This window comes from Arachis ipaensis, chromosome B10 (assembly GCF_059453495.1).
Source record: "Arachis ipaensis isolate K30076 ecotype BB chromosome B10, ASM5945349v1, whole genome shotgun sequence".
Classification (NCBI taxonomy): domain Eukaryota; kingdom Viridiplantae; phylum Streptophyta; class Magnoliopsida; order Fabales; family Fabaceae; genus Arachis; species Arachis ipaensis.
This window is the reverse complement of record NC_142435.1, coordinates 46,914,351-46,923,540: the sequence shown is the minus strand read 5'-3', so window position 1 is coordinate 46,923,540 and position 9,190 is coordinate 46,914,351. Positions and strand designations below refer to the sequence as shown.

General features: G+C 38.6%; 1 non-coding gene across 1 annotated transcript; it reads right to left on the bottom strand.

The window, feature by feature from the left end:
* Positions 1-3,336: 3,336 nt before the first annotated feature.
* LOC148579925 (small nucleolar RNA R71) lies at positions 3,337-3,445 on the bottom strand. The gene has a single exon (XR_015895593.1). It is a non-coding gene; the product is annotated as a small nucleolar RNA R71 (small nucleolar RNA).
* Between the last annotated feature and the right edge of the window lie 5,745 nt (positions 3,446-9,190).

Genomic DNA, 9,190 nt, shown 5'->3' with positions numbered 1-9,190 from the left:
ACAAGTTGCAAAGTGGAGTTCAACGCCCAAACTGGCACAAAAACTGGCGTTCAACTCCAAGAATGACCTCTCCACGTGTAGACTTCAAGCTCAGCCCAAGAACACACCAAGTGGGTCCCGGAAGTGGATTTATGCATCAATTACTTACTTCTGTAAACCCTAGTGACTAGTTTATTATAAATAGAACTTTTTATCATTGTATTCGTAGTCTTGGTTACTCCGGTTCCCCTCTGGGGCCGAGACCAATGAACTCCATTATCACTTATGTATTTTCAACGGTAGAGTTTCTACACTCCATAGATTAAGGTGTGGAGCTCTGCTGTTCCTCAAAGATTAATGCAAAGTACTACTATTTTCTATTCAATTCATCTTATTTCGCTTCTAAGATATTCATTCGCACTTTAACCTGAATGTGATGAACGTGACAATCATCATCATTCCCTATGAACGCGGGCCTGACAACCACTTCTGTTCTACATTAGATTGAATGAACATCTCTTGGATCTCTTAATCAGAATCTTCGTGGTATAAGCTAGATTGATGGCGATATTCATGAGAGTCCGGAAAGTCTAAACCTTGTCCGTGGTATTCCGAGTAGGACTCTGGGATTGAATGACTGTGACGAACTTCAAACTCGCAAGTGCTGGGCATAGTGACAGACGCAAAAGGATAGTAAATCCTATTCCAGTATGAGTGAGAACCTCCAATTTGATTAGCCATGCAGTGACAGCGCATCGGACCATTTTCACAGAGAGGAATAGGATGCAGCCATCGACAAGGGTGATGCCTCCAGACGATTAGCCGTGTTGTGATAGAGCATTTGTACCATTTTCCCGAGAGGATTGAAAGTAGCCATTGGCATCGGTGACATCCTTACAAAAAGCCAGCCATAGAAAGGAGTAAGACTGATTGGATGAAGATAGCAGGAAAGCAGAGGTTCAGAGGAACGAAAGCATCTCTATGCGCTTATATGAAATTCTCGCCAATGATTTACATAAGTATTTCTATCCTTATTATATTATCTATTTTCGAAAACTTCATAACTATTTTATATCCGCCTGACTGAGATTTACAAGGTGACCATAGCTTGCTTCATACCAACAATCTCCGTGGGATCGACCCTTACTCATGTAAGGTTTATTACTTGGACGACCCAGTGTACTTGCTGGTTAGTTGTATCGAATTTGTGACAAATTATGAATTGAGATTAGAGCACCAAGCCTTTGGAGCCATTACCAGAGATCACAATTTCGTGCACCAAGTTTTTGGCGCCGTTGCCGGGGATTGTTCGAGTTTGGACAACTGACGGTTCATCTTGTTGCTCAGATTAGGTAATTTTCTTTTTGTTTTATTTTAAACAAGTTTTCAAAATTCTTTCAAAAATTTCTCCTTTGTTTTCGAAAAAAATTTTTAAAATAAAAATGTTTTCAAAAATATATTTTCCTTCAGAATTTTTAAGAATGAATTCTAGTGTTTCATGAAGCATGCTAAAGCCTGGCTGGCTGTAAAGCCATGTCTAAATTCCTTTAGACTGAGGTTTTGGCTTAAAATTGAATGAATTACACTCATATTTTTACTAAAGCTTGGCTGGCTATTAAGCCATGCCTGACGCTTTGATTGGAGCTTTAGACTAAAGAGCATAAGATTCCTGGAATGCATATTAAAAATTTTGGAATCCTTATTTTTCTCTTTCAAAATGATTTTCGAAAAAATTTAAAAGAAAATACAAAAAAATTCATAAAATCATAAAAATCAAAATATTTTTGTGTTTCTTGTTTGAGTCTTGAGTCATGTTATAAGTTTGGTGTCAATTGCATGTTCATCTTGCATTTTTTTGAAAAATTCATGCATTCATAGTATTCTTCATGATCTTCAAGTTGTTCTTGGTAAGTCTTCTTGTTTGATCTTTGCATTTGCATGTTTTGTGTCTTTTCTTGTTTTTCATATGCATTCTTGAATTTTTAGTACCTAAGCATTAAAGATTTCTAAGTTTGGTGTCCTGCATGTTTTCTTTGCATTAAAAATTTTTCAAAAATATGTTCTTGATGTTCATCATGTTCTTCATAGTGTTCTTTGTGTTCATCTTGACATTCATAGCATTCTTGCATGCATTCATTGTTTTGATCCATAACTTTCATGCATTGCATCATTTTTCATGTTTTTCTCTCTCATTATTAAAAATTTCAAAAAATAAAAAAAATATATCTTTCCCTTTTTCTCTCTCATAAATTCAAAAATTAGATTTGACTTTTTCAAAAATTTTTAAAATCTAGTTGTTTCTATGAGTCAAATCAAATTTTCAATTTGAAAATCTTATCTTTTTCAAAATCTTTTTCAAAAATCAAATCTTTTTCATTTTTCTTAGTTATTTTCGAAATTTCTAAAAATATTTTTCAAAAATATTTTTCTTATCTTTATCACATACTTTTTGAAAATAACATCATCAATTAATGTTTTGATTCAAAAATTTCAAGTTTGTTACTTGCTTGTTAAGAAAGATTCAAACTTTAAGTTCTAGAATCATAGTTTGTGATTTCTTGTGAATCAAGTCATTAATTGTGATTTTAAAAATCAAATCTTTTTCAAAACTAATTTCAAATCATATCTTTTCAAAAATATCTTCTTATCTTATCTTTTTCAAAAATTTGATTTCAAAATATCTTTTCTAACTTCTTATCTTCTTATCTTTTCAAAAATTGATTTTCAAAATTTGTTTCAACTAACTAACTAACTTTTTGTTTGTTTCTTATCTTTTTCAAAACCACCTAACTAACTCTCTCTCTCTCATTTTCGAAAATATCCTCCCCCTTTTTCAAAATTTCTTTTTAACTAATTATTTTAATTTTTGATTTTTATTTTCGAAAATTACTAACCTTTTTCAAAAACAATTTTCGAAAATCACTAACTCTTTTTCAAAAATTATTTTCGAAAATTCTCTCCTCCTCTCATCCCCTTCTATTTATTTATTCATCTACTAACACTTCTCTTCATCTCACATCTCTGCTCCTATCATCACCTTTGTGTTTGGATTCTTCATTCTTCTTCACCCCTATTCCTTTTCTTCTTCTACTAACAATTTTGATGCAGCAGAACTGCAAGTTTCATGGACTTCCATCTGAAGATCCTTTTCAGTTCTTAACTGAATTCTTGCAGATCTGTGATACTGTTAAGACTAATGGAGTAGATCCTGAAGTCTACTGGCTCATGCTTTTCTCTTTTGCTGTAAGAGACAGAGCTAGAGTGTGGTTGGACTCTCAATCCAAAGACAGCCTGAACTCTTGGGATAAGCTGGTCACGGCTTTCTTAGCCAAGTTCTTTCCTCCTCAAAAGCTGAGCAAGCTTAGAGTGGATGTTTAGACCTTCAGACAGAAGGAAGGTGAATCCCTCTATGAAGCTTGGGAAAGATACAAGCAGTTGACCAAAAAAGTGTCCTTCTGATATGCTTTCAGAATGGACCATCCTGGATATATTCTATGATGGTTTATCTGAGCTATCAAAGATGTCATTGGATACTTCTGCAGGTGGATCCATTCACCTAAAGAAAACACCTGCAGAAGCTCAAGAACTCATTGACATGGTTGCTAATAACCAGTTCATGTACACTTCTGAGAGGAATCCTGTGAGTAATGGGACGCCTATGAAGAAGGGAGTTCTTGAAATTGATACTCTGAATGCCATATTGGCTCAGAACAAAATATTGACTCAGCAAGTCAATATGATTTCTCAGAGTCTGAATGGAGTGCAAGCTGCATCCAACAGTACTCAAGAGGCTTCTTATGAAGAAGAAGCTTATGATCCTGAAAACCCTGCAATAGCAGAGGTGAATTACTTAGGTGAACCTTATGGAAACACCTATAATCCATCGTGGAGAAATCATCCAAACCTCTCATGGAAGGATCAACAAAAGCCTCAACAAGACTTTAATAATGGTGGAAGATACAGGTTTAGCAACAGCAAGCCTTTTCCATCATCCACTCAGCAACAGACAGAGAACTCTGAACAAAATACCTCTAATTTAGCAAACTTAGTCTCTGATCTATCCAAGGCCACTGTAAGTTTCATGAATGAAACAAGGTCTTCCATTAGAAATTTGGAAGCACAAGTGGGCCAGCTGAGTAAAAAGATCACTGAAATCCCTCCCAGTACTCTCCCAAGCAATACAGAAGAAAATCCAAAGAGAGAGTGCAAGGCCATTGATCTTACCAAAATGGCCGAACCCAAAGAGGGAGAGGAGGACGTGAATCCTAGTGAGGAAGACCTCCTGGGACGTCCAGTGATCAATAAGGAGTTTCCCTCTGAGGAACCAAAGGAATCTGAGGCTCATCTAGAGACCATAGAGATTTCATTGAACCTCCTTATGCCCTTCATGAGCTCTGATGAGTATTCCTCTTCTCAAGAGAATGAGGATGTCACTGAAGAGCAAGCTGCCAAGTTCCTTGGTGCAATCATGAAGCTGAATGCCAAATTATTTGGTATTGAGACTTGGGAAGATGAACCTCCCTTGTTCACCAATGAACTGAGTGATCTGGATCAACTGACATTGCCTCAGAAGAAACAGGATCCTGGAAAGTTCATAATACCTTGTACCATAGGCACCATGCTCTTTGAAAAGGCTCTGTGTGACCTTGGTTCAGGGATAAACCTCATGCCCCTCTCTGTAATAGAGAAACTGGGAATCTATGGGGTGCAAGCTGCTAAAATCTCATTAGAGATGGCAGACAATTCAAGAAAACAGGCTTATGGACAAGTAGAGAACGTGTTAGTAAAGGTTGAAGGCCTTTACATCCCTGATGATTTCATAGTCCTAGACACTGGAAAGGAAGAGGATGAATCCATCATCCTAGGAAGGCCTTTCCTAGCCACAGCAAGAGCTGTGATTGATGTGGACAGAGGAGAATTGATCCTTTAATTAAATAAGGACAACCTTGTGTTTACAACTCAAGGATCTCTCTCTGCATCCATGGAGAGGAAGCAGAAAAAGCTTCTCTCAAAGCAGAGTCAACCAAAGCCCCCACATTCAAACTCTAAGTTTGGTGTTGGGAGGCCACAACCAAATTATAAGTTTGGTGTCAAACCCCCATATCCAAACTCTAAGTTTGGTGTTGGGAGGTCTCAACAAAGCTCTGCACATCTGTGAGGCTCCATGAGAGCCCACTGTCAAGCTATTGACATTAAAGAAGCGCTTGTTGGGAGGCAACCCAATATTTATTTATCTAATTTTATTTTCGTTTTTCATGTTTTCTTAGGTTCATGATCATGTGGAGTCACAAAATAAATGAAAAATTTAGAAACAGAATAAAAAACAGCGGAAAAAAAATCACACCCTGGAGGAAGCACCTGTCTGGCGTTCAACGCCAGAACAGAGCATGGTTCTGGCGCTGAACGCGCAAAATGGGCAGTATCTGGGCGCTGAACGCCCAAAATGGGCAGCATCTGGGCGCTGAACGCCAGAATTGCACCCTGGAGAAGAGCTGGCGCTGAACGCCCAGAACAAGCATGGTTCTGGCGTTCAACGCAAGAAATGGGCAACAAATGGGCGTTGAACGCCCAAAATGGGCACCAACCTGGCGCTGAACGCCCAGAGTTGTGTGCAAGGGCATTTTACATGCCTAATTTGGTGCAAGGTTGTAAATCCTTGAACACCTCAGGATCTGTGGACCCCACAGGATCATCTCAGGATCTGTGGACCCCACAGGATCCCCACCTACCTCCACTCACTCTCTTCTCTCTTCTCAATCATCCTCTATTCCCAATAAACACTCTTCCCCAAAACCCTTCACCTATCACCTCCATCCCTCTTCCCTATTAACCCTTCACCACTCACATCCACCCACTCTTCCCCATAAACCTACCCAATAAACTCCACCTACCTTCAAAATTCAAAATCAATTTCCCACCCAAACCCACCCATATGGCCGAACCTTAACCCCCTCCCTTCCCTATATAAAGCCTTCCATTCTTCTTCATTTTCACACAACACAACCCTCTCTTTCCCTTCTTGGCCGAAACACACCTCCCCCCTCTTCTCCATATTTTCTTCTTCTTCTTCATCTAATTCTTTCTTTTCTTGCTCGAGGGTGAGCAATATTCTAAGTTTGTTGTGGTAAAAGTATAAGCTTTTTGTATTTCCATTACCATTGATGGCACCCAAGACCAGAGAATCCTCTAGAAAAGGGAAAGGGAAGACAAAAGCTTCCACCTCCGAGTCATGGGAGATGGAAAGGTTCATCTCCAAAGCCCATCAAAACCACTTCTATGATGTTGTGGCCAAGAAGAAGGTGATCCCCGAGAGCCCATTCATGGAGCTCAAGAGGCGTATGAAGCTCATCACCATGAGAACCCGGAGATGCCTCAAATGCACTTTCCTCCACAAAACTATTGGGAGCAAATCAACACCTCCCTAGGAGAATTAAGTTCCAACATGGGACAATTAAGGGTGGAACATCAAGAGCACTCCATCATCCTTTATGAAATTAGAGAAGATCAAAAAGCAATGAGGGAAGAGCAACAAAGACAAGGAAGAGACATAGAAGAGCTCAAGGACATCATTGGTTCCTCAAGAAGGAAACGCCACCATCACTAAGGTGGATTCATTCCTTGTTCTTATTTCTTCTGTTTTTCGTTTTCTATGTTATGTGCTTATCTATGTTTGTGTCTTCATTACATGATCAGTAGTAGTTAGTAACTATGTCTTAAAGTTATGAATGTCCTATGAATCCATCACCTCTCTTAAATGAAAAATGTTTTAATTCAAAAGAACAAGAAGTACATGAGTTTCAAATTTATCCTTGAACTTAGTTTAATTATTTTGATGTGGTGACAATGCTTCTTGTTTTCTGAATGAATGCTTGAACAGTGCATATGTCTTTTGAAGTTGTTGTTTAAGAATGTTAAATATGTTGGCTCTTGAAAGAATGATGACAAAGAGACATGTTATTTGATAATCTGAAAAATCATAAAAATGATTCTTGAAGCAAGAAAAAGCAGCAAAGAACAAAGCTTGCAGAAAAAAAAATAGGCAAAAAAAAAAATAGAAAAAGAAAAAGCAAGCAGAAAAAGCCAAAAGCTCTTAAAACCAAGAGGCAAGAGCAAAAAGCCAGTAACCCTTAAAACCAAAATGCAAGGGTAAATAAAAAGGATCCCAAGGCTTTGAGCATCAGTGGATAGCAGGGCCTAAAGGAATAAAATCCTGGCCTAAGCGGCTAAACCAAGCTGTTCCTAACCATGTGCTTGTGGCGTGTAGGTGTCAAGTGAAAACTTGAGACTGAGCGGTTAAAGTCAAGGTCCAAAGCAAAAGAAGAGTGTGCTTAAGAACCCTCGACACCTCTAATTGGGGACTTTAGCAAAGCTGAGTCACAATCTAAAAAGGTTCACCCAATTATGTGTCTGTGGCATTTATGTATCCGGTGGTAATACTGGAAAACAAAGTGCTTAGGGCCACGGCCAAGACTCATAAAGAAGCTGTGTTCAAGAATCATCATATTGAACTAGGAGAATCAATAACACTATCTGAACTCTGAGTTCCTATAGATGCCAATCATTCTGAACCTCAATGGATAAAGTGAGATGCCAAAACTATTCACGAGGCAAAAAGCTATAAGTCCCGCTCATATGATTGAAGCTATGTTTCATTGATAGTTTGGAATTTATAGTATATTCTCTTCTTTTTATCCTATTTGATTTTCAGTTGCTTGGGGACAAGCAACAATTTAAGTTTGGTGTTGTGATGAGCGGATAATTTATACGCTTTTTGGCATTGTTTTTAGTATGTTTTTAGTAGGATCTAGTTACTTTTAGGGATGTTTTCATTAGTTTTTATGTTAAATTCACATTTCTGGAGTTTACTATGAGTTTGTGTGTTTTTCTATGATTTCAGGTATTTTCTGGCTGAAATTGAGGGACTTGAGCAAAAATCAGATTCAGAGGTTGAAGAAGGACTGCTGATGCTGTTGGATTCTGACCTCCCTGCACTCAAAATGGATTTTCTGGAGCTACAGAACTCAAAATGGCGCGATTTTAATTGCGTTGAAAAGTAGACATCTAGGGCTTTCCCGCAATATATAATAGTCCATACTTTGCGCGAGTTTAGATGACGCAAACTGGCATTCAACGCCAGCTCTCTGCCCAATTCTGGCGTCCAGCGCCAGAAACAAGTTGCAAAGTGGAGTTCAACGCCCAAACTGGCACAAAAACTGATGTTCAACTCCAAGAATGACCTCTCCACGTGTAGACTTCAAGCTCAGCCCAAGAACACACCAAGTGGGTCCCGGAAGTGGATTTATGCATCAATTACTTACTTCTGTAAACCCTAGTGACTAGTTTATTATAAATAGAACTTTTTATCATTGTATTCGCAGTCTTGGTTACTCCGGTTCCCCTCTGGGGCCGAGACCAATGAACTCCATTATCACTTATGTATTTTCAACGGTAGAGTTTCTACACTCCATAGATTAAGGTGTGGAGCTCTGCTGTTCCTCAAAGATTAATGCAAAGTACTACTGTTTTCTATTCAATTCATCTTATTTCGCTTCTAAGATATTCATTCGCACTTTAACCTGAATGTGATGAACGTGACAATCATCATCATTCCCTATGAACGCGTGCCTGACAACCACTTCCGTTCTACATTAGATTGAATGAGCATCTCTTGGATCTTTTAATTAGAATCTTCGTGGTATAAGCTAGATTGATGGCGGTATTCATGAAAGTCCGAAAAGTCTAAACCTTGTCCGTGGTATTCCGAGTAGGACTCTGGGATTGAATGACTGTGACGAACTTCAAACTCGCAAGTGCTGGGCGTAGTGACAGACGCAAAAGGATAGTAAATCCTATTCCAGTATGAGTGAGAACCTCCAAGATGATTAGCCATGCAGTGACAGTGCATCGGACCATTTTCACAGAGAGGAATAGGATGCAGCCATCGACAAGGGTGATGCCTCCAGATGATTAGCCATGCTGTGACAGAGCATTTGGACCATTTTCCCGAGAGGATTGAAAGTAGCCATTAGCATCGGTGACATCCTTACAAAAAGCCAGCCATAGAAAGGAGTAAGACTGATTGGATGAAGATAGCAGGAAAGCAGAGGTTCAGAGGAACGAAAGCATCTCTATGCGCTTATCTGAAATTCTCGCCAATGATTTACATAAGTATTTCTATCCTTATTATATTATCTATTTTCGAAAACTTCAT